This window comes from Symphalangus syndactylus, chromosome 1, assembly GCF_028878055.3.
Source record: "Symphalangus syndactylus isolate Jambi chromosome 1, NHGRI_mSymSyn1-v2.1_pri, whole genome shotgun sequence".
NCBI classification, from domain to species: Eukaryota; Metazoa; Chordata; class Mammalia; order Primates; family Hylobatidae; genus Symphalangus; species Symphalangus syndactylus.
Genome location: NC_072423.2, coordinates 44,037,439 through 44,062,299, shown reverse-complemented (window position 1 = coordinate 44,062,299; position 24,861 = coordinate 44,037,439). Strand labels below are relative to the sequence as shown.

Sequence of the window (24,861 nt, the reverse complement as noted above, 5' to 3'; positions counted from 1 at the left end):
AAAAACTTTATACTTTTGAGTGATTTGCCACCAGACCTTTAGAAATAAGACAAATTTGTGGATTTTCTTCCTCAGAAGCATATTGCAAAAGGGAAGTATTGATTTTATTTCATTCAGGCAAAATTGGTTATTTATTTTTACTTATGACCATTATAAAATAGAGCTGAGCTACCTTGTTATGATCAAGTAAGAATGATCTATATTGTTTTTCTGGATATTGAGTAGAATCCAAACCATATTGAGGTCAGCAGTGTTAGACAATTTCCCAGCATTGAGAGGTGGCGATAGGATGAACGTAGCTTGTGGACAGCATGTCTGAGTCAGAGCAATAAACTCTGGCCGTGCATGTACCTCTATTAGGGGCACAAAAGAATCAAAAGCCTCATTTCAGACATGATAATGATGTAGACTTAGATGGCCATAATAAACTCGTAATTATTTTTCAGTCAATTGGTCTATTTGATGATTCCTGGAATGAAACACTCTAATGGCTCCACATTTAGCAGACACACGCGTACAGGCACAACTAAATAAAGCAGCATGTTAGTACCAAATGCCTTTGCCTTTCGATATCCCAAAGGACAACACATCTAAAACTACATAAAATTAAGTTGCATACATATTCATCAAACATTTATAGAATATCTGATTTTATAATTCAATATGCTAATATTTAGGATGGTGGAACTGAGGCCTATTATTATGTCTATTATTTTTTCCTAAGTTCTAAATCAGTACTTAAGCCACTAGGCAGCACTGGTTTGTTCATGGTTCTATTGGAAATATTGTAGGAAATGACTTAGGGCATCTTTATCCACAGTGCTTCCTCAATTGGGTTCGGTATTACTCTACCTTGTTCTCTCACTTCAGGGCTCAGCCTGAATTATACCCCTCAGAAGGAACTGCACTGCTAATCTTGTCATCCTTCTCTCTTTTACTCTCTATTGTGGCACTCTGCCTATTTTTCTCCCAGCATTTAGAAAAAAAAATTCTAATTATGTTGCTTATATATTCATCTGCAAGTTTATTTTAATCTTCTCATCGTTATGAAAGCTACCCGAGGCAGGGTCCTCATCTGTGTTGTTCATCACTCTCTTGTTAGAACACGAACAGTGCCAGGGGCAATGTGTTGGCTCCATTCATATTTAATAGTTGCATAAAAACGAGGGAGAATGGGGAGAAAAACATTAATAATGTTTAAAGTTCACAGGGGAAGGAGTCGAGGATGTTAATTGATATAAGTAGAATATTCGTGCACACTGTAGAGACATTAAAAAATGCTTTGGGGGTCAATGGGTGGTAGATTGAAGAGAGATTCAGAATGTTTGGAATAAATCAGAAAAGTCTGATAAAAGGTGGTTTGTGGTAGGTGGAATAAATGGCTCCCAAAGATGTCCATGTCCTCATCTCCAGAACCCATAAATATGATGTCACTTTTCATGGCAAAGGGAATTTTGCAGACATGATTAAGTTAAGGATCATGAAATAGGGATCGTATCCTAGGTTATCCAGGTGGGCCCAATGTAATCACAGAGGCACTTATAAGAGTAAGGCAGAGGCTGGGCGAGGTGGCTCATGCCTGTAATCCCAGCACTTTGGGAGGCCGATGGGTGTGGATCACCTGAAGTCAGGAGTTCGAGACCAGCCTGACCAATGTGGTGAAACCCCATCTCTACTAAAAATACAAAAATTAGCCAGTCATCGTGGTGTGTGCCTGTAATCCCAGCTACTCAGGAGGTGAGACAGGAGAATTGCTTGAACCTGGGAGGTGGAGGTTGCAGTGAGCAGAGATCGTGCCACTGCACTCCAGCCTGGGCAACAGAGCCAGACTGCTCAAAAGTAAATAAATAAATAAAAATAAGGCAGAGGACAGTGAGAGAATGAAATGTGATTATAGAGGCACAGATCAGAGAGAAGGAAAGAGAGAGACAGAGGGAGATTTGAAGGTGCTACATTGCTAGCTTTGAAGGAGGAAGAGGCCGTGAGTCGAGGAATGCAGGTAGCCTATAGAAGCTGGAATAGGCAAGAAAATGAATTCTCCTTTAGAGCTTCCAGAAGTAATATGACCCTGCCCCACCCATTTTGGACTTTTTACCTCCAGAACTGTAAGATAACAAGTTGCATTTTTTAAGCCACTATGTTTGTGATAATTTCAGCAATAGGAAACTAAATAAGATTACTCTTTAATCCCAGTACCCAGAGAAATAAGTTCTTCTTGACATTTAACATTATTTGTTTTCTTTTCATAAGTGGACTTCTGATCAGTGAAGACAGTGAAGGAGACTATTAGAGCTGACACTAAAAGCCCTTTGTCATATTTGAAATAAACAGTTTATTTCTAAATTACAAGTCATATTTAATTTAGCATTATATCCTTAGCTCTAAATATAATAGAAGTTAGTGTGATAAAGAAAAAGTATTAGGGAAAGCCCATATCTACTTCCTTTCCACATATTTGCATAAATTTCTCTTCAGAAGGTTCAGGAACAGCAGAGATGGCATTATCCACTTTGGTCACCTCATCCTCATGTCCAGTCTCAGGGAAGGTGGTGAGTACCACTCCAGAGTTTCAGAGTGAAGCCGCAGGCTTGGCGCCCAGCTCTGTCTCTAACAAGCTATGGGACTCACAAGTCCTTTCTCCTTCCTGGTTCTCAACTTATCCATAAAATGTGTGTTAGCTTATTATGCTCAAGGCCCCTTCCAGCTCTAACTTCCTAGGCCCCAATTTAAGCTCCCTAAGAACCTGTGTTCTTTCCATTTTTGTTAGCCTTGTGTTGTTTTCAAGGAACTATAACGAACATTCATCCATTTCTCCAAATCACATGGTAGGTGGATTTAATTTCTCAAGGAGTTAAAGAAGGAAATCATAACTTTCTGGGAGACACTGAGGAGTCTCTGAAGAAAGAAGATATACCACATATATTAATCAGCGCTGACATTTTCATCTGATTATGAACTGGACACATTTTCAAGTAATCTTTCTGTTTTTATGATTTTGTTCAGAGAGTCAAACCAATGTCAGGATAAATGTTGAATTTAGTAACATTTCCCTTACCTACTATATTATGTAAGTTTACAAATCTGGGTGTGGCAAAAGAAGTGTTAACCCGCAAATCATACAGCCTTCCAGTCTTACCTGCAGAGGATACGATCCAAGACCCTCAGTGGATGCTTGAAACCATTGATAAAAGCGAACCTTGTATACGTTATTTTTTTTCTATCCATACATACCTTTGATAAAGTTTAATTTATAAATTAGGCACAGAAAAATATTGACAAAAATAATGGATAATAACATGGAACAATCATAACAATATGCTGTAATGAAAGTGATGTAAATGGGGTCTTTCTCTCCCTCTCTCAAAATATCTTCTCATACTGTAGTTGTCCTTATTCTTGTGATAATGTGAGATGATAAAATGCCTACATGATGAGATCAAGGAGGTGAATTATGTAGGCTTTGTGACATAGTGTTAGGCTACTACAGATGGTCGCCAAACATATGATAATATGATTTATGATTGTTTGAGTTTAACATAGTGCAAAAGCTATACCATTCAGTAGAAAGCAGTATAATACTCCATAATGCAGAACAGCAGCAGTGAGACACAGGTCCTAGTCAACCATGCCATCATGAGGCAACCAAAACTCTACAGAGTGCTGTGTTGTCAGATGGTTTTGTAGTCTTATGCATGTGTTCTGAGCATGTTTAAGGTAGTCTAGGCTAAGCCAGTAAGTTAGACGTATTAATGCATTTTCAACTCATGGTGTTTTCGATTTGCAATGGGTTAATTCAGCAGTAACCCTATCTTAGGTTGAGAAGCATTTATAGTGACCGTCTGATGATATGTCAGGAGAATTATCTGCTTTAGGTGATCCTGGATCATCAGGCCATAGCTATGTAGATAATTGGATGTCAGGAGCAGACAATGTTTACGGTTGGGGATCCATGGTAGTTGAAAGCTTTTTGCCAAAACCTTTTGGAAGAACATTGTAATTGAACGCTGTTCTCTCTTTTTAACTTGTCAAAGTGCTGCTTCATAAATTGCAATCATTTGGTGATCATACACAGTTGACTATTGCTGTGCTCCATTGGAGGATTGTATTTCAAAATTTTGTCCTTTAATGTCAGTGCAATTCGAACCACTTTGGCAAATTTTGGTAATGTTCACTTTACTGGTTCTCCCTCAGTCTTTTCTTCTTTATCTTCCTCTTGCTTTGCAGATGACTCAACAAGTTCTCCTTATTACTTATTTGTTAACCGTTCTTGATAGCCTTCAATACGTTCTTCCTGTTCTTCATCAGACATTTTGACAGATCCTTCTCTACCAACTTGTCTTGCTGCATGAATGGCTTTTCTAACTTCTTCCTTGATTCCTGGGAAGCCTTTAAAGTTATTCACAACTTTATAAGTTCTTCCAGCAGCACTCACAATTTCTGGTTTTATTTTATCCATTGTCACTTTAATGAATCATATTGCATCAGCAACAGTGAATTAGTTCTAGCACTACCTTACGCCAGATCAGGCTCTGCACCAATTCCTGATCAAATCCAGCCAAATAGATAGGGTGGGGGTGGGGAGAGGGCATATGTGGCCTTGAGAAATTGAATGTTTCCCTGGTGAAGGAGCTAAAGTAATGCGGTTGTATTTAAAGATAAAAATACAACCTTGACATTTTTATTTTCATAGCAAACAGATTGAAGATGGCCAGGTGCATTGTTTATTATTAATAGGACTTCTTTAAATTCCAATTTTTCCCCTTCCAAGTATTTTATTTTTAACTTCTGAGATGAAACATTGGTGGAACATAAACAAGATGGCTTTTACCCATGTTTTCTGATTATACTGCAAGGACACAAGGCAGATAATTTTTGTTTTTGTTTTTGAGGGCTTGTGGGTTCTTTGTTCTGTAAACTACTCCAGGCTTTATTATATGTTCACAGTGGTGCCACATAATACCAGAGTTATTTGGGGCATTCCATGGTTTGTGCACTGGTGCCTCGTTTGCACTTTTATTTTTTCTTTTTAAACAACTAACTGTAGGTTCTATTGGATATCGTCTTCCACAACAGCCTGGTTTAAGCACAGGTGAAGACGTACTTTGTATGGTGTTCTTTCCCCTTAATCAAATTCTTCAATTCTGCCAGAAATGTGGCAGCAGCTTCTCATTGGCAGATGCAGTTTCTCCATTAATTTTTATATTTTTCAGTCCAAAGTTATTCTGGAATATGTGTAACCATCCCTTATTTGCAGTAAATGGTTTGGTGTCACTCAGTTCAGGGAATCCCTTCCTGAAGTCATTGTATAGGCACGATGCATCCTGATGCAGCACAACGCCATCAATTGGAACACATTTTTCTATTCATGTTTTTCATCTGCAAATGTAATGCCTTTTCCATCTTCACTAAGCACCTATCAGACACTGTGGCTGTGACTTTTTCAGTTTAAGGTGTGACAGTAAAACTAACACAAATTTCTTTTTTCTTCTTCAACAATTTCATGGCTAGAAGATTTGTTCTTACTGTAGATATTAGCAACCTCACAAAATGTTTTTTCTTACCTTATTAAGCCAAGGACTTCCACATTTTCACTTAAAGGAAGCACTTTGTGGCTTCTCCGTGGTATATCTGAATCACCAGCATCACTTCTCTTGTATTTTAGTGCCATTATTAAGTGAAATAAAGTTTCCTTGAGCACAAACATTGCAACAGCTGATCTGATAACTTAGATGGCTACTAAGTGACTGACAGACAGGTAGAGTGTATAGTGTGGATGCACTGGACAGAGAGAAGATTTATGTCCTTGGTGGGACAAAGCAGGGCAGTATGAAATGTTATCACACCACTCAGAACAACACACAATTTAAAACTTACAAATTGTTTATTTCTGGAATTTTCTGTTTAATATTTTTGGACTGTGATTGACCACAGGTAACTGAACCTGCACAAAGCAAAACCATCGGTAGAGGGGTACTAGGAATACTACTCTCTTGCTTTTATCTGGGTTCCCTAAAATGAGAACTCCCAATGTAGATGGCCCTAAGCTTGTAACTCACATTCAAAGTCTACAAGGATAGAGAGAAATTTGAGAAACCAAACACATTTGTGTCTACATATACAAACTGGTTTTGGGAGAACTAGTGATGAAACTAAGTTAAGCAATTATTTAGAATGGGATTATCAACATTTAATTTCTTACTACTGGATCTTGCTGAATTCAACTCCTCCTTCTCCAAATTCTGTGTGTGCAGACCATGACCTTAAAATTAGTGCTAACAGCAAAACCCCTTTACCCCTTGCAGATTTTCCTCTTAAGTCTTTCTTGGGAGAAGAAGTGCTCCCATGGTGTGGCAAAAAGTAGATGAGTGTTTTGAAGAGCCATTCAGTTCATTATTGTCAGTAACAATTGAAACATTGAGTTGAATAGTTTAAAGACCTGAATGACTCGTCAGATTCAAAATCAGGATCTGAACGGCAACTATTTACAATTGGAACAACCCTAAGCTTGAAAATTTCTATCTTGATTGGATAAACCAGGGCAAGTAAAAAGTTGAAGGAGTGATAAAGCTCTTGGGAATAAAATATTTAGAAATCTGAGAGATATTCTTTGAAACACAGACCTTTATTTCATGGGTAGATAGATATTCAAGGATATTGCTATTTGGGAAGAAAAAAAATTTCCCTTGAAGTACAAGAAGGACTAACTTATATTAATCATCTTATTATATTGAAGGGCTTAACAGCCACAGCACTGGATCAGTACATCTATTATTGAGTTTTGATGATAATGCTATTATCTGTGTAAGATCAGAAAAAAAATGACTTATCTTCATTTTTCTTGTCTGTACAATGGGGATAATAGTAGCACATGATGGTCTATTCCTGGAAAGTTTTCGGGAGGATGAAATGAGATAATGCCTGTGGTTCCTGAAAAACACTAACGGTTCAGTGATGGTTAGCTCTTCGTATTATTGGTAGTATTTGTAAAATATGTCTTAAGCAATTCTTCTGGGCAAGCAGTGAGCTAGAATTTGAGGACAGAGTGCCACTGAGCAGCTCACAGTTTAATGGAACAACAGCCACATAATAAATAAGAGCATTATAATGTGACAAGAAACGAAGACAGACATAGGTAAGGTACATTGACTGTATGGAGGAGGAGTTAAATAATGGCATCAGGTAAATTTAGAAAACACTGTATATAGGAGGTGATACTTGAACCCCAATTCATATGATAAATTGAAGTTTCCTAGGAGGCAAAGTATTGTGAGAATGGGTTGTCTGCCTTTTAGTTTTAACGGAAGCTGAATTTGAGTGTGCTTCAATGTAATTTTATGATCAACTAATGGTGCATGATTTTATTTATCTAGTTGTTAGCATTCATGTATGTGAGAGAGGAATACAAGGGTATCCATTTGGAAAGGAAACAAGTGCCGGATTTTGAAAGACATCATGTAGCAGTCTCAGGACTTCGGATTTAATCCTTTAGGCAACAGTCAGCCATAGAAACTTTAGAAAACTGGGGAGTAACATGATGACATATATTCTGAAATTTTAGAAAGATCACTGTAATAACATTGTTGAGAAAGGATTTTAGGTAAAAAAGACAATGTGTAAGGCGAATGCATAAGAGTCTTAATTTTAAGTCTATGTGAGAAATGGAGGAAGTTTTATCTAAGACAGTAAAAGCAGTGATGGAAAGAAAAATGTAAATCTAAGAGGATGAAATTCAGGTTCTCAGAAACATGTGAGATGTAAAAGAGACACAGATGTCAAGAATGACCATACTGATGGTTATAAATTGAATTAACTCTTTTAATTACTGACACTATTATTACAGGACAGGGGTCCTGATCCAGACTCCAAAGGAGGGTTCTTGGATCTTGTGCAAGAAAGAATTCAGGGCAAGTCTGCAGTGCAAAGTAAAACTAAGTTTATTAAGAGAGTAAAGTAGTGAAATCTACTCCATAGACACAGTAGGAATTTCCCGAAAGTAAGAGGAGGAATACATCCATCCTAGGTACAACGCTTGTATATATGGGGAGATGTGCTCTGCTACAAGGGTTTATGATAAACGATTAATTTTCTGAATGACTATATTTTGCAAGAATCGATATTATGATCTTTAAAGTAAAATTAGGAAGCCCTTTGTTCTCCAGATATCAGGATATTTGGACACTCCCAAGACTGGGTCTGTTTAGTAAACATTATTAATTTGTTCCCTTAACCATAAACATCTAGAGGCTACGGAATGCCTAACTTTCTGAGAATGCAACCCAGTAAGCCCCAGCCTCATTTCTCTAGCCCTTACTTAAGATGGAGTCCCTTTGGTTTGAAAGCCTCTGACACTATTAATAAAGATAGGGTATACAGATATGGCTTGGATTAACAAGTAGAGAGAGTTATTATATTCCGTTTTGGAAATGATAAATGTGAGGTGCTTAGCTTACCTAGGAGTGGAAAGTCAGATGCCTAGTGTTATAAATGAGAGACTGAGTGGAGAGGCCTTGCATGACCATGCTTGCCTGGGGGTTGTCAGCCGGCAGGAGTTAGATGAAACCCAGACAGCCACTGTACTTCCCCAGAGACAGACCTGAAAAGAAAGATTAAGGAGTGAGCATTATCGTTACTCAAAGAGAGTACCTAGATGCTCCACCTATATTTAAACAAACAAAAAAGTAAATGTGGTGAAATGTAAAACAGTTGATGAATCTCCTTAAAGAGCACACAAGAGCTTCTTGTACTATCATTTTTTTTCTAAGTTTAAAATTATATCAAAATAAAAATTTTATCAAAAAAACTTTGCAACTGTGTCAACAGAAACACTATCAAATAGTTATTCTAAAAATTTGTGTAGGATGAAACAGATTGACCAGGTTGATGAGATACTTTCTTTTAATTAGGTTTATTAATTATTTTGCTAATGTTGCCAGTATAAGACTTTTACTTCAATATTAAGTTATCTGATATGGATTAATAGAAAGTTGCCTAATTCTGTGATACTGTGAAATTTCCTGGTAATCCATAGTGAGGAATTAAGTGAATGTGTTATCATTCCAGTCAATGGGTAACAACCAGACCAGAATTCTTCATTAAAATGTAGTGGGGAATGGAGGGGTTAGTTATCCAGGAAGTGCAGTTATAGGAATCCAACTTCAAGGCTGTAAGTTTGACATGTGAGATGAATGTTCATATTAACAGAACTCAGATAATTTACAGTCTCTGACTTAGGGCTCTTACTAGGTAAATGCCATAAAAAATGACATAGTACATTTTTATTTTGGTAACACTTTCCCATTTCCTTTAGCTTGAGAAAATCTATTGAAGCCCAAGGGCTTAGAAGAACACCATACTTTTATCTGTTTTCTTTGGGAGGATATGTACAGAAAGAAGTTATTTTAGTTCCTTGAATGTGGTCATAATGTACCAGCCAGAAAGGCTTTTTATGAGTCTTCCGATACAAGATAAAGTGCATTTTGTTATTAGAATATCAGTTCCAGTAGAGATACCTCTTAAAACTGGCCATTTAACAGTGTCTTTGACATTTGGCTTTTAAATGCAAATAAATACATATTTGAAAAAAATCCACAGAATTAATTTTTAATGATTTAAAACATCGGAAAGAATGTTTTCTTTTAAACTAAGAGTCACCAAAGAAAATTTTAATAACACAATTTTTATTTTATGTGAAAAATATATAATTTACATTGGATCTTACCTTTCTTCTCAATAACTTTGCTGTTTGATAATTGTTTTGTGTACCGTTTTTAGTAACATTCAAGGGTTGCATACAGTAACAGTGTTGTCTTCAGCTACATGACCTTGTGTGAGTTATGCAACCATTCTAAACCTCAGTTTCCCCAAAATGAAGATGGTAACAGAATATTTATCATCAGCTTATTATAAATATTAAATGAGATAATGCATATGAAATGTTTAGCATGGTGCCTCATCTATTCTAAGTAGTCAATATATGTAAGCTGTTATTATCTTAAGATGAAAAAATCAGTAATTTTGTCTTTTTGGACAAATGTATCTATTAGGCTATTGGCACAGAAAATCAAAACATTCATATTCATTAATGGTATGAATTGATCATTTATGTTTTTTATTATCTGGTCAATTTAATTAAACTCACAATGTCATTTTATATGCTAATCAATGAATTATATAGTCAGTCAATATTTGTTTTTGAAAACTTACTGTATGTCCCCCGTCTTAGCCATTGTAGAGGATACAATATTTATATCTCCCGAAGGTTATTCTTTAGCTAAAAACTGAAAGCATGGCTAGTGTTTGGGTGTTTTGTGATGAACTTGTACCACTTAGTTACTTCAATTCTCTTTAACAAATAGACGTGCTCTACTTTCACAGAGGGAATATACAGATTATACAGATAGTGGGGAATATACAGATTATGAGGCTCAGACTGTATCCTTAAGAATCAGTCTAGTGGGTAAAACAAATGATCATATTATAGCGTTATATTCAGCACAATAAGTGTGCATAAATGATAAAATGCTAACAGACGGTAATGGAGAAAAAAATGACTGGTTATGTCTAGCAGGCTTCAGAGGACTAGATTGAGAATGGAAGCTTGAACTGGGATGTGAAGGATGAGTACACACTCAGTTTAAAATTCCAGGCAGAGTAAGGAGCCTGGAATACATGAAGAATGAAAGAGCTGGCATGTGAAAAAGAATTACATATTACTGGGTTGCAGAAGAAAATAATTAAGTGGATGAGGCAGAGGAAATGGGAATAGATGGTATGGGCAGAATCACATGATACATCTTGTTTATTTCAATTCTTACCACATTTCTTCATGGGAAATCTAGTTCCCCCTTCTCTTTGGGCTTAAAATAAAATTCAAATGTCTTTCCCATATGTTCTTTCCCTTTCCATGTGAGATGATAATGTATATACTTCATCATGGGTGATTTTCTTGGGTGAAGAAATGAGAAACTAGAAATCTCAAAACAATAAAACATTCTTTTCCAAATATCTCACTGCTGATCCCTAATGGAGCTTCCTTCCATTATTCCAAGAGCTGCAATGACTGCTACAGGACCCTAAGGGTTTCTTAGTCCCGTCAATGGCACCAAATCAACTATTGATTCTTCCTGAAGGGGTCACTGAGGATCCCCAGGTAGCAGCTGCCTGCTACCTGTCACTTTTTGAGAAATTATTCAGTCTCCTATTCTTACCTCTGGGAAACAGTCCTGTGAAATAGCCCATGCTGTCACATTTCTTGTTGATTTTTAGTTTTTTTTATTTTATTTTATTTTTTTTATTTTTTATTATACTTTAGGGTTTTAGGGTACATGTGCACAATGTGCAGGTTTGTTACATATGTATCCATGTGCCATGTTGATTTCCTGCACCCATTAACTTGTCATTTAGCATTAGGTGTATCTCCTAATGCTGTCCCTCCCCCCTCCCCCCACCCCACAACAGTCCCCGGAGTGTGATGTTCTCCTTCCTGTGTCCATGAGATCTCATTGTTCAATTCCCATCTATGAGTGAGAACATGCGGTGTTTGGTTTTTTGTCCTTGCGATAGTTTGCTGAGAATGATGTTTTCCAGTTTCATCCATGTCCCTACAAAGGACACGAACTCATCATTTTTTATGGCTGCATAGTATATTCCATGGTGTATATGTGCCACATTTTCTTAATCCAGTCTATCGTTGTTGGACATTTGGGTTGGTTCCAACTCTTTGCTATTGTGAATAGTGCCGCAATAAACATACGTGTGCATGTGTCTTTATAGCAGCATGATTTATAGTCCTTTGGGTATATACCCAGTAATGGGATGGCTGGGTCAAATGGTATTTCTAGTTCGAGATCCCTGAGGAATCGCCACACTGACTTCCACAATGGTTGAACTAGTTTACAGTCCCACCAACAGTGTAAAAGTGTTCCTATTTCTCCACATCCTCTCCAGCACCGGTTGTTTCCTGATTTTTTAATGATGGCCATTCTAACTGGTGTGAGATGGTATCTCACTGTGGTTTTGATTTGCATTTCTCTGATGGCCAGTGATGATGAGCATTTCTTCATGTGTTTTTTGGCTGCATAAATGTCTTCTTTTGAGAAGTGTCTGTTCATGTCCTCTGCCCACTTTTTGATGGGGTTGTTTGTTTTTTTCTTGTAAATATGTTTGAGTTCTTTATAGATTCTGGATATTAGCCCTTTGTCAGATGAGTAGGTTGCAAAAATTTTCTCCCATTCTCTAGGTTGCCTGTTCACTCTGATGATAGTTTCTTTTGCTGTGCAGAAGCTCTTTAGTTTAATGAGATCCCATTTGTCGATTTTGGCTTTTGTTGCCATTGCTTTTGGTGTTTTAGACATGAAGTCCTTGCCCACGCCTATGTCCTGAATGGTATTGCCTAGGTTTTCTTGTAGGATTTTAATGGTTTTAGGTCTAACATATAAGTCTTTAATCCATCTTGAATTAATTTTTGTATAAGGTGTAAGGAAGGGATCCAGTTGCAGCTTTCTACATATGGCTAGCCAGTTTTCCCAGCACCATTTATTAAATAGGGAATCCTTTCCCCATTTCTTGTTTTTGTCAGGTTTGTCAAAGATCAGATAGTTGTAGCTATGCGGCATCATTTCTGAGGGCTCTGTTCTGTTCCATTGATCTATGTCTCTGTTGTGGTACCAGTACCATGCTGTTTTGGTTACTGTAGCCTTGTAGTATAGTTTAAAGTCAGGTAGCGTGATGCCTCCAGCTTTGTTCTTTTGGCTTAGGATTGACTTGGCAATGTGGGCTCTTTTTTGGTTCCATATGAACTTTAAAGTAGTTTTTTCCAATTCTGTGAAGAAAGTCATTGGTAGCTTGATGGGGATGGCATTGAATCTATAAATTACCTTGGGCAGTATGGCCATTTTCACGATATTGATTCTTCCAACCCATGAGCATGGAATGTTCTTCCATTTGTTTGTATCCTCTTTTATTTCATTGAGCAGTGGTTTGTAGTTCTCCTTGAAGAGGTCCTTCACATCCCTTGTAAGTTGGATTCCTAGGTATTTTATTCTCTTTGAAGCAATTGTGAATGGGAGTTCACTCATGATTTGGCTCTCTGTTTGTCTGTTATTGGTGTACAAGAATGCTTGTGATTTTTGTACATTAATTTTGTATCCTGAGACTTTGCTGAAGTTGCTAATCAGCTTAAGGAGATTTTGGGCTGAGACAATGGGGTTTTCTAGACATACAATCATGTCATCTGCAAACAGGGACAATTTGACTTCCTCTTTTCCTAATTGAATACCCTTTATTTCCTTCTCCTGCCTGATTGCTCTGGCCAGAACTTCCAGCACTATGTTGAATAGGAGTGGTGAGAGAGGGCATCCCTGTCTTGTGCCAGTTTTCAGAGGGAATGCTTCCAGTTTTTGCCCATTCAGTATGATATTGGCTGTGGGTTTGTCATAGATAGCTCTTATTATTTTGAGATACGTCCCATCAATACCTAATTTATTGAGAGTTTTTAGCATGAAGGGTTGTTGAATTTTGTCAAAGGCCTTTTCTGCATCTATTGAGATAATCATGTGGTTTTTGTCTTTGGTTCTGTTTATATGCTGGATTACATTTATTGATTTGCATATGTTGAACCAGCCCTGCATCCCAGGGATGAAGCCCACTTGATCATGGTGGATAAGCTTTTTGATGTGCTGCTGGATTCAGTTTGCCAGTATTTTATTGAGGATTTTTGCATCAATGTTCATCAAGGATATTGGTCTGAAATTCTCTTTTTTGGTTAAGTCTTTGCCAGGTTTTGGTATCAGGACGATGCTGGCTTCGTAAAATTGTTAGGGAGGATTCCCTCTTTTTCTATCGATTGGAATAGTTTCAGAAGGAATGGTACCAGTTCCTCCTTGTACCTCTGGTAGAATTCGGCTGTGAATCCATCAGGTCCTGGACTCTTTTTGGTTGGTAAGCTATTGATTATTGCCACAATTTCAGAACCTGTTATTGGTCTATTCAGAGATTCAACTTCTTCCTGGTTTAGCCTTGGGAGGGTGTATTTGTTGAGGAATTTATCCATTTCTTCTAGATTTTCTAGTTTATTTGCATAGAGGTGTTTGTAGTATTCTCTGATGGTAGATTGTATTTCTGTGGGATTGGTGGTGATATCCCCTTTTTCGTTTTTTATTGCATCTATTTGATTCTTCTCTCTTTTCTTCTTTATTAGTCTTGCTAGTGGTCCATCAATTTTGTTGATCTTTTCAAAAAACCAGCTCCTGGATTCATTAATTTTTTGAAGGGTTTTTTGTGTCTCTATTTCCTTCAGTTCTGCTCTGATTTTAGTTATTTCCAGCCTTCTGCTAGCTTTTGAATGTGTTTGCTCTTGCTTTTCTAGTTCTTTTAATTGTGATGTTAGGGTGTCAATTTTGGATCTTTCCTGCTTTCTCTTATGGGCATTTAGTGCTATAAATTTCCCTCTACACACTGCTTTGAACGTGTCCCAGAGATTCTGGTATGTTGTGTCTTTGTTCTCGTTGGTTTCAAAGAACATCTTTATTTCTGCCTTCATTTCATTATGTACCCAATAGTCATTCAGGAGCAGGTTGTTCAGTTTCCATGTAGTTGAGCGGTTTTGAGTGAGGTTCTTAATCCTGAGCTCTAGTTTGATTGCACTGTGGTCTGAGAGACAGTTTGTTATAATTTCTGTTCTTTTACATTTGCTGAGGAGAGCTTTACTTCCAACTATGTGGTCAATTTTGGAATAGGTGTGGTGTGGTGCTGAAAAACATGTATAGTCTGTTGATTTTGGGTGGAGAGTTCTGTAGATGTCTATTAGGTCCACTTTATGTAGAGCTGAGTTCAATTCCTGGATATCCTTGTTAACTTTCTGTCTCGTTGATCTGTCTAATGCTGACAGTGGGGTGTTAAAATCTCCCATTATTATTTTGTGGGAGTTTAAGTCCCTTTGTAGGTCACTGAGGACTTGCTTTATGAATCTGGGTGCTCCTGTGTTGGGTGCATATATATTTAGGATAGTTAGCTCTTCTTGTTGAATTGATCCCTTTACCATTATGTAATGGCCTTCTTTGTCTCTTTTGATCTTTGTTGGTTTAAAGTCTATTTTATCAGAGACTAGGATTGCAACCCCTGCCTTTTTTTGATTTCCAGTTGCTTGATAGATCTTCCTCCATCCCTTTATTTTGAGTCTATGTGTGTCTCTGCACGTGAGATGGGTTTCCTGAATACAGCACACTGATGGGTCCTGACTCCTTATCCAGTTTGCCAGTCTGTGTCTTTTGATTGGAGCATTTAGCCCATTTACATTTAACGGAATATTGTTATGTGTGAATCTGATCCTGTCATTATGATGTTAGTTGGTTATTTTGCTCGTTAGTTGCTATAGTTTCTTCCTAGCCTCGATGGTCTTTACAATTTGGCATGTTTTTGCAGGGGCTGGTACCGGTTGTTCCTTTCCATGTTTAGTGCTTCCTTCAGGAGCTCTTTTAGGGCAGGCCTGGTGGTGACAAAATCACTCAGCGTTTGCTTGTCTGTAAAGTATTTTATTTCTCCTTCACTTATGAAGCTTAGTTTGGCGGGATAGGAAATTCTGGGTTGAAAATTCTTTTCTTTAAGAATGTTGAATATCGGCCCCCACTCTCTTCTGGCTTGTAGAGTTTCTGCTGAGAGATCAGCTGTTAGTCTGATGGGCTTCCCTTTGTGGGTAACCCGACCTTTCTCTCTGGCTGCCCTTAACATTTTTTCCTTCATTTCAACTTTGGTGAATCTGACAATTATGTGTCTTGGAGTTGCCCTTCTCGAGGAGTATCTTTGTGGCGTTCTCTGTATTTCCTGAATCTGAATGCTGGCCTGCCTTGCTAGATTGGGGAAGTTCTCCTGGATAATATCTTGCAGAGTGTTTTCCAACTTGGTTCCATTCTCCCCATCATTTTCAGGTACACCAATCAGACGTAGGTTTGGTCTTTTCACATAGTCCCAAATTTCTTGGAGGCTTTGTTCATTTCTTTTTATTCTTTTTTCTCTAAACTTCCCTTCTCTCTTCATTTCATTCATTTCATCTTCTATCAGCGATACCCTTTCTTCCAGTTGATCGCATCTGCTACTGAGGCTTCTGCATTCTTCGCGTAGTTCTCGAAACTTGGCTTTCAGCTCCATCATCTCCTTTAAGCCCTTCTCTCCATTGGGTATTCTAGTTATCCATTCTTCTAATTTTTTTTCAAAGTTTTTAACTTCTTTGCTATTGTTTTGAATTTCCTCTCGTAGCTCAGAGTAGTTTGATTGTCTGAAGCCTTCTTCTCTCAACTCATCAAAGTCATCCTCCATCCAGCTTTGTTCCATTGCTGGTGAGGAACTGCGTTCCTTTGGAGGAGGAGAGGTGCTCTGTTTTTTAGAGTTTCCAGTTTTTGTGCTCTGTTTTTTCCCCATCTTTGTGGTTTTATCTACTTTTTGTCTTTGATGATGGTGATGTACAGATGGGTTTTTGGTGTGGATGTCCTTTCTGTTTGTTAGTTTTCCTTCTACCAGACAGGACCCTCAGCTGCAGGTCTGTTGGAGTTTACTAGAGGTCCACTCCAGACCCTGTTTGGCTGGGTGTCAGCAGCGGTGGCTGCAGAGCAGCGGATTTTCGTGAGACCACAAATTCAGCTCAAACAGGGAAAGTTTTAACAAGGCTGGTAGACTGTATCAATGTCAATGTCCTGGTTGTTACACTTTTGCAAAATGTTACCACCGGGGGGAACCAGGTGAAGAATACATGTGATCTCGTATTGTTTTGTACTACCTACCGCATGTGTATCTACAATTACCCCAATAAAAATTTCAAGAATTTAAAAATATTAACCATCCCCTACTTGTATTTACACACAGTCGGAATTCTATGTAGGAATTGAAGTAAATGAAACACTACTACAAACAATACCACCAATATATTTCACTAACATAATACTGAACAAAATAGTATACACAGGACAATCTCACTTATAAAAAGGTTTAAAAAAGATATAAAACTAACACAGTTTGGCAAGATGAGAGGAAAGGATTGTGACTGGGAGAAGATACAGTAAGGCTTTGGGGTGCTGATAATTCTGTTAAGAGTTCATCTGTGTGGTGGTTCACCTTGGAAAAATATGTAGAGCGTCTTAGACATTCACGATCTGTGCACTTTTTAGTTTGCTACACTCTCCAGCCGCGCTGTCTCCGTCGCTGCCAACACCCCCAGCGAGGCGAGCTGCGCTCCCGCAGCTCCAGCCTCCAGCATACGGCCTAATTCTCTACGCCGGGCAGCAAGCAACTAGACCTTTTTTTTTTTTTTTCTTGGCTGTTTCAAGTTAGGTCGTTTTACTGCAGTAGCTAAGGGAAAGTTCTGAAGTTTTCTAGAAGAATCTGCTGAGATGACTTCTTGGCAGCCAAAAATTCAGTGTTCTAGAATGCCTGGCCAAAGCACAAAGTTCACTTGTAAATAGTAATCTCCCTGTTCACAGAGGGCAGAGAGACACTTGTGTAAATACCTGGAGTAATCCTCAGTTTTCCTAAATTGGACAGGGAAACAAGGGCAGATTTCTAGACCTCATTCTTCTCTGATTGAATCAACATCTCAAGTGGGGGACATGGGATCTGCCTTTTAAGGCAGTGCCTATTCCATAGCAACTTTTTTTCCTCACTAAAGTTTTAAGAGCTCTGATATAAACTAAAACATTTGAAGACACTGAAGGATTTTGAAAGTTGAGCTTTGGGAAGATTAACATACTAGCATAGTACAAGATAGATTAAATCAAGGAGAAATTAGAGGCCATGATGTAGTTAGAAAGTTATTGCACTTCTAAAACAGGTCTAAGGGCATGAGGACAGATACTAATCTGGTATTTGGGTGGATGTGTGGCTGTAAATCATGGTAATAAATACAGAAGATTGCAGTATAAATGTTTTCTTTTGATGTGCTTAAAAGACATCTACTGGCATAACAAACTCTGCCTCATCATTAAGAAATAGTGAAGAGATGGGCATGTGCTTTAACTTAAAAGGGCCAAATGTTCCCTGTGAGTGTTGACATGAAACTGGGAATTAAATATGACCATCCAGCTTCTCCAAGAAAGACATGCACTGAATTAATAAGCTCGAGAAAGCTTCATCTCGCCCTAGTTGTGAATGCAACCAGATGGCCAGTCACACATGCCACTGAGAAACACTGAAGTGGTTTTGTCTTTTTTAAAACAAACTAGGTTTTGATTATTCCAAGATGAAAGCTATTATGGAAAATGTTCATTGAGATAGGACAACAATGAAGCCGACAAAAAATAGCACAAGAAACAAATAAAAATGAGAGGTTTTCTGGGGACAGGCACAAAGCAGGTTTCCAATTCTGCTTTAGTTACCCAGGTAAATGGAATTTTATAATACAAGAGCTGGACAGGACTATTGAGGCTCCAGTGTTCTTCACTATACAAATGAGGAAACAATTCAGAGATGAAGACTTCCCTGTGTCCTTTAACCTATATCACCAAAGCATTTTTATTTATTTCAAAACTGATGCAAGTTGTACCAAAATAAACACGTATATGTGTGCTATCTATCTTACTGATTTTTTAAAATAAACCTCTTTTTAAACCAAAACATAACATAGATTCAGAAAAATAACACTTACATTGTCAATATTCTAATTGATGAATATTTACAAAATGAATTATGCAAAAATGATGCAGTAAAGAAACAGAACATTATCAGCACCTCAAAGTTCTTCTTATCCTCTTTCCCATTCAGTATTTACTCTAAGCTTATGATCTCAGGTTGTTTTAATTTTAAGCCTATTAAAACCAACGCTATTTTGAAATATTTTTGTGCATGTCTTTTATAAATATACATGCTTTTCTAGAAGTATTAATTTTAGATTATAATACATGTATACAATTAACTTATTAGATTTTACTAGTTTCCTGGCAGATACTTGCATATGGACATTAAATTTAAAATCAAATTAGCACTGTCAAGCTTGGGGAAAAGAATAGTCTGTTAATTAACTTTGCTAATGGAATACTATGCAGCCATAAAAAATGATGAGTTCATGTCCTTTGTAGGGACATGGTTGAAGCTGGAAACCATCATTCTCAGCAAACTATGGCAAGGACAAAAAACCAAACACTGCATGTTCTCACTCATAGGTGGGAATTGAATGATGAGAACACCTGGACACAGGAAGGGGAACGTCACACACTGGGGCCTGTTGTGGGGTTGGGGGAGGGGGGAGGAATAGCATGAGGAGATATACCTAATGTAAATGACGAGTTAATGGGTGCAGCACACCAACATGGCACATGTATGCATATGTAACAAACCTGCACATTGTGCACATGTACCCTAGAACTTAAAGTATAATTTAAAAAAAAAAGAAAAAAAATTAGATATGTATATTTTTAAATGAACCTTGATCCCTACCACACAATATAGACAAAAGTCAATGCCAGGTGAATTGTAGTAAATATTAAAATTTGAAAAATATAGCTTCAAGAAGTAATATTAAATAATACTGTCAAGTACTGTGATGACTTTTGGGTAGAGAAAAAAACACTTTTTATAAATTGATGTAATGTAGCCACATTAACCCTAAGACTTTCTCTTAAGAAATAAAAAGGTAAGCACAGTGAAAGATAATTGCAATACATGCAACTGGTAAAGAGAATGAATTCAGAATATATAAAATCTCATACAACCCAAAGAAAAGACAGCCCAATAAATATTGTGCCAGTCTGGAATGGGCATTTTAGGAGAGAAAATATCCTAATGGCCAATTAAAATAAAAAACTAACATTAAACTTAGAGTTAAGTACTACCACACACACACTGAATTTGTTAACATTCATTGGAGAGGAAGACGAGCACTGGATTTTCTCACACACTGCTAATGGGAGTGTTAATTGCCACATCTATTTTAAAAGCTGTTCTACATTATTTACTAAAGTTATACTCTCCTGAGTTCACACCCAACAACATATATCCCATGAGACAGGTACTAGAATGCTCACAACAGATTAAGTCATAATACCGCAACATGAAAACAATACAATATTTTATCCAAAATAGTACTGATTATTAATTTTATATATCAAATTATGGAATACAATAATTAGTATGATAGGGGTACTCAAACTTTTTAAGAGAGAATAAGGGAGTGGTGACAAAAAAGAAATATTGTGCAGAAGGTATTGGTGCTCTGCTTTCTTCCCTGGATGGTGATTATCCAGTTGTTTGCTTTGTGATTATTCATTGAACCATTCACACATTTTGTACACTTTTCTGAAATATATTTTTATTTCACAGTAAAAATAAACAGAATCAACCAAATTTGATAAAGAATTCTTATACTAGCAATAGAAGAGGAATATTGTGGAGTAAAAGCTAAAAAAAGAAAAACGTAGCTCCAATACTAATCAGAGTCTTTGGTTAAATTAACATGGTATTTTCACAGTGCCTTAAATAAGTCATTATAGCACCCTGATGAAATAACAAGTCAAATTAGAGCTTTGGAGGTGGGATCTCTCTCTGTAAGAGCCCATTTCTTAGTGATAACACAGCTTGGTTTAGACAAGGGATTAGGGGCCAGAGGATCTTTTTGAAGGGAAATTCGAGAGACTAAGATTATTTGAGGTTAGCTTTTCTAGTGTTGACATGTTCCAAATTGTAATTCCTCTCCCTGTTTCTTAAGATGGCAGCTTAATTTAATAAAGTGGGAAAATATATGATTATTATTCAGTGTTATAGAATATTCCTTCTTGTGTGGAATGCTCCTCCTCCTAGGTGTGCTGGATCTACTGCTAAAGGTGATTTGCATATGAGATAGTCTCATCCAAAGCTGGCTGACTAGGATTCTAGGAGGACTGCAGTTGAGACTGGGGCAGAAGAACGTTCAGCATCAGGAACTATTCTCTCTGTGGACTTTTCTGGAGCCATCAGTATCTCTGATTCTGTTTCTGGAAACATCTTTACTGATTATTTTAATAAGACTTTCTACCATTCATCTTTCTCTGTGGTTGTAGGCTGTTTTCATGGACAATTGACTACTCCACTTGCTCTCTTCTCTATGTAGCCTCATCCTTATTGTTTTCATATTTGTTTACATGAACTCTGGTACGCTCATTTTGTGTGTACTCAGCTTCCTGCATTTGACTTTTCACTTGATCATTTAAACTCCTATTTCTTCTTACTTAGCATGAGCACTGTAAATTAACATGGATATGGATGTGGTAAACACGAAGTTTGAAAATAATGATTTTATAATAAACAGCAGAGATAAGAAAAGAGACAAGAAATGACTGGGGAGAAAAATAGCCAGAAAGGCATGTGAATAAATAACGAAACAAGTGAAGAGATATTTAAAAAGGAGCTTGCTTAGAGATGCAATGGAATGAAGAATACTGAAGAAGTGTTGCTCACTAGAGTAGCTACAGGAAATGAGAAGAGAAGTGAGTTTTAGGATAGGGATAGTTTGTGGAGGGGTAATACGTAGAGCAAACATTTGAAGATGAATAAATTGGTGTAATATAAAGCCAGGTTCAATATCTATTAAGAGCAAATAATATACTTTTGTCCTGAAATTCTTTGGATATGGGACCCAGAAGTAAATGGCAACGAGTCGTCAAATACTAGACCAAAGCATCATTTCATTGTATGATGTGTGTTAATGAACTGATTTAAGTATATGCCATCATGATTTTACAAACAATAATAGGAGTTGAGTGAGAAGTGCAGAGTAGCAATTTGATAGAAATTGTCCATTGGTTAGGTGGTGTGAGAAGTCCTGCTGGAGATAAAATGAAAGAACAGGTTGTGGGCTGCTCATGCTGAGACAAAGCAAATAATCCAACTGAACTTAGCGTGTCACCTCCGATATCCCCAGACCTCATGGGAAGTAGTCTTCATTCACTTCCCTGTGCCATCACCTGCATGACTCAACATCCCCACCATAGTTGCTTTCTCTTTTTCTTCAACAAGTATAAAGCTCTGCAATTAGGTATACACAATGACTAAAAGCATGGAACTTGCAGTCAGATCTAATGGTGACACAGAAAACAAATATGTAATTGGTCAGTTAATTATTTAAGTAAGTGCTATAAAAGAGAACTGCAGCTTGTTAAGATAGTATATAATCGGGGCGGGTGTGGTGGCTCATGCCTGTAATCCCAGCACTTTGGGAGGCCGAGGTGGGCAGATCATCTGAGGTCAGGAGTTCGAGACCAGCCTGGCCAACATGGTGAAACCCCGTCTCAACTAAAAATACAAAAATTAGCTGGGCGGGGTGGTGGTGCCTGCAATCCCAGCTACTTGGGAGGCTGAGGCGAGAGAATCGCTTAAACCCAGGAGGCAGAGGTTGCAGTGAGCTAAGATCGCGCCACTGCACTCCAGCCTAGGTGACAGAACGAGATTCTGTCTCAAAAGAAAAAAAAAAAAAAACTAAAACAAGATAGATAGTGTATAATTGAAAAGCTAATGTGGACTGGGAATTTGAGAAAGGTGTTTATCTACAAGTAATGATATTTATGCTGAAATCAGCCTACTTTATACTTTTGGCATACACAGAGTTACCCCCTTCTTTCACATCTCACCCAGTCCTTGCCCTTCCTGTCCTCTACACGGAATTCTTCCCAGAGTTTCTCATGGTACATTACCTGGTAACTGTTTTGAAATGTTTGACTATACCTAAGGCTTCAAACAGATGGGTGCACATCTAAGTGTTTGTTAATATATTCCCTAAGAACACACCATTTACTTTGTGCTCTCAAATATATCACATAACATTAGAGTAGAATGTTTTAGTCAAAAAATGTTTTAGTCAAAAAAAATATAAAAGCTTGCAACATACAATGGAAGACTTGAGGTAGAGAAGACTGAGTATCACCTGTTGCAATCATCAATGTGTGGTCTAAATGACTTTTAATTTAATATAATAGCTGCAGCTAATGTAACTAGCAGTGAATTTTAAATATTTTCTCATTGAAGACTACTCAGCAAAATTTTTGTTCTCAGCATTATAGTGATTACTCAACAAGACTAAAGAAACAGCACGTGTAAAATACAAGGTTGAGCACAACATACTCAAATGGTGCCAGGAAGACTCATTTTGGCTGACATGGGGCACTGTCTCAGTGCAAGGAAAATAGAAGGCAGTATGGTATTGCAGTTGGGAGACTAGGCTTTTGATGCTGGAAACTGAGTTAAATTCTGGCTCTTTCTCCCACTGCCAACATAAATGTTCATAGGTTACTTACTCAGTCTCTGCCTCAGTTTCTTCATTTGTAAAATAGTGATACATATTATATCATCACAAGGTTGCTTTGAGGATTTAATAGAATATTGCAAGTGTAACAGCTCAGAACAGGACTATACTAATACAGAATATTACTGCTACAAGTGATTGAAGCCCAATTTAAGTTGACTGAAAGAAAGAAACAAAATATATTTTTGGCTTAGATAAAAGAGAAGGACAGTGGTGGGGTTGAACTTCAGGTCTAGTGAATCTAGGAAATCAAATTACCTGTTTCAACTTGTTCCATTGAGTCTCAGCTTCATTCTTTCCTACTGCAAATAGATCTCTTCTGTTTTTTGGAAGACATGACACAGGTTCTTTTAGACTTAATCCCATCTGTCCTTGTCAATTGTTTGTACTTGGGGCATACAGTCACGTGTTGATTTTATGCTGAGTCTCGCTAATGTCCAATGCTGATGTGAGTTTGCAGAGAGACGATGCCCAGTTAAATTTGAATTTCGAATGAACAGCAGATTTATTTGTTTGTTTGTTTAAGGCCTCACTTTGTTGCCCAGGCTGGAGTACAGTGGTGCAATTATGGCTCACTGCAAACTCAACCTCCTAGGCTCAAGTGATTCTCCTGCCTTAGTTGCCCCCAAGTAGCTGGGACTACAGGGTAAGCCACCACACCCAGCTAATTTTTGTATTTTTAGTAGAGACAGGTTTCTCCACATTGCCTGGGTTTTTCTCAAACTCCTGGGCTCAAGAGATCTGCCAGTCTCAGCATCCCAAAGTGCTGGGATTACAGGTGTGAACCACCAAGCCTGGCCAAACAGCAAAATTTTAAAAAATACATAATTTCTCATGCAATATTTGAGACATATTTGGACTAAAAATTGTAGATAATTTTTTTACTTATCTGATTTATTTATCAATACATTTTTTATTAATGGGTTCTTTGTATTCTGACAGAAATACCTTGAATATGTTGCTGGGCTCTATCTTGCTAGCCTTTGTGTAGTACCTTATTAGATAAGATCTAAGACAATGCCACATTATTGCTCTCTCATGCTTAACCCACAGTCGAGCTATAAGAAATGCTTATGCAATCTTTGTCCTGGTTAATGCTGAGAGTGTAGGTCACCAGTTTCCCCACCTCTTTTTGTCCCCTTAAATGTTAGATATCTCATTTGTTCCCACTATTTGTCTCTTGTCTTTAGCATTTTCAGTCTGCAGTCTGGCATGAGTTCGCTGCACTTCTTCTCCTGCAGGTGACACGTATTACATATTCAGAGAGGTCACATTGGATTTCCATTCTCCAAGCCTGAGGTAAGAAGCAGACACTCTCTACCTCTACCCTTAGGAGAAGAAATTCTCAGCAAAGAAACACCTCCTTCAATGAAAGTTTTCTTCAAATTCTTTCCATCTCCAGACCAAATCCTTCTATTCTCTATACCCCTTTGATTTTTTTTCTTTTTGAAATTTGCATTGTGCTGGGAAGCTCACTTTGGTGCATTTTATCTTTTCTATCTTGGTGCTTTCAACATAGTCCCTAACTTAATATCCTGTCCATATGAAATAACACATTGGAATACATAATCTCTGAAGTGTCTTCTTCCACTACTTTTCTACATTATCTG

At 37.5% G+C, this 24,861-nt stretch overlaps 1 protein-coding gene and 1 long non-coding RNA gene across 3 annotated transcripts in view; one reads left to right on the top strand and one right to left on the bottom strand.

The window, feature by feature from the left end:
* LOC129458095 (uncharacterized) overlaps nucleotides 1–11,324 on the bottom strand; it is a 61,129-nt gene extending 49,805 nt beyond the window's left edge. Inside the window, exons 1-2 of the long non-coding RNA XR_008649535.2 lie at nucleotides 11,208–11,324; nucleotides 8,451–8,593 (exon numbers count right to left, since the gene is read on the bottom strand). This is a non-coding gene — a long non-coding RNA (uncharacterized lncRNA). The remainder of the gene's footprint in view (nucleotides 1–8,450; nucleotides 8,594–11,207) is intronic.
* The window catches only part of PIK3C3 (phosphatidylinositol 3-kinase catalytic subunit type 3), a 763,308-nt gene that overhangs the window by 699,031 nt on the left and 39,416 nt on the right, over nucleotides 1–24,861 (top strand). For both annotated transcript variants that reach the window (XM_063645758.1, XM_063645868.1), the window contains one exon: nucleotides 24,442–24,550. The gene's annotated coding sequence lies outside the window, so the exon portion shown is untranslated. The remainder of the gene's footprint in view (nucleotides 1–24,441; nucleotides 24,551–24,861) is intronic.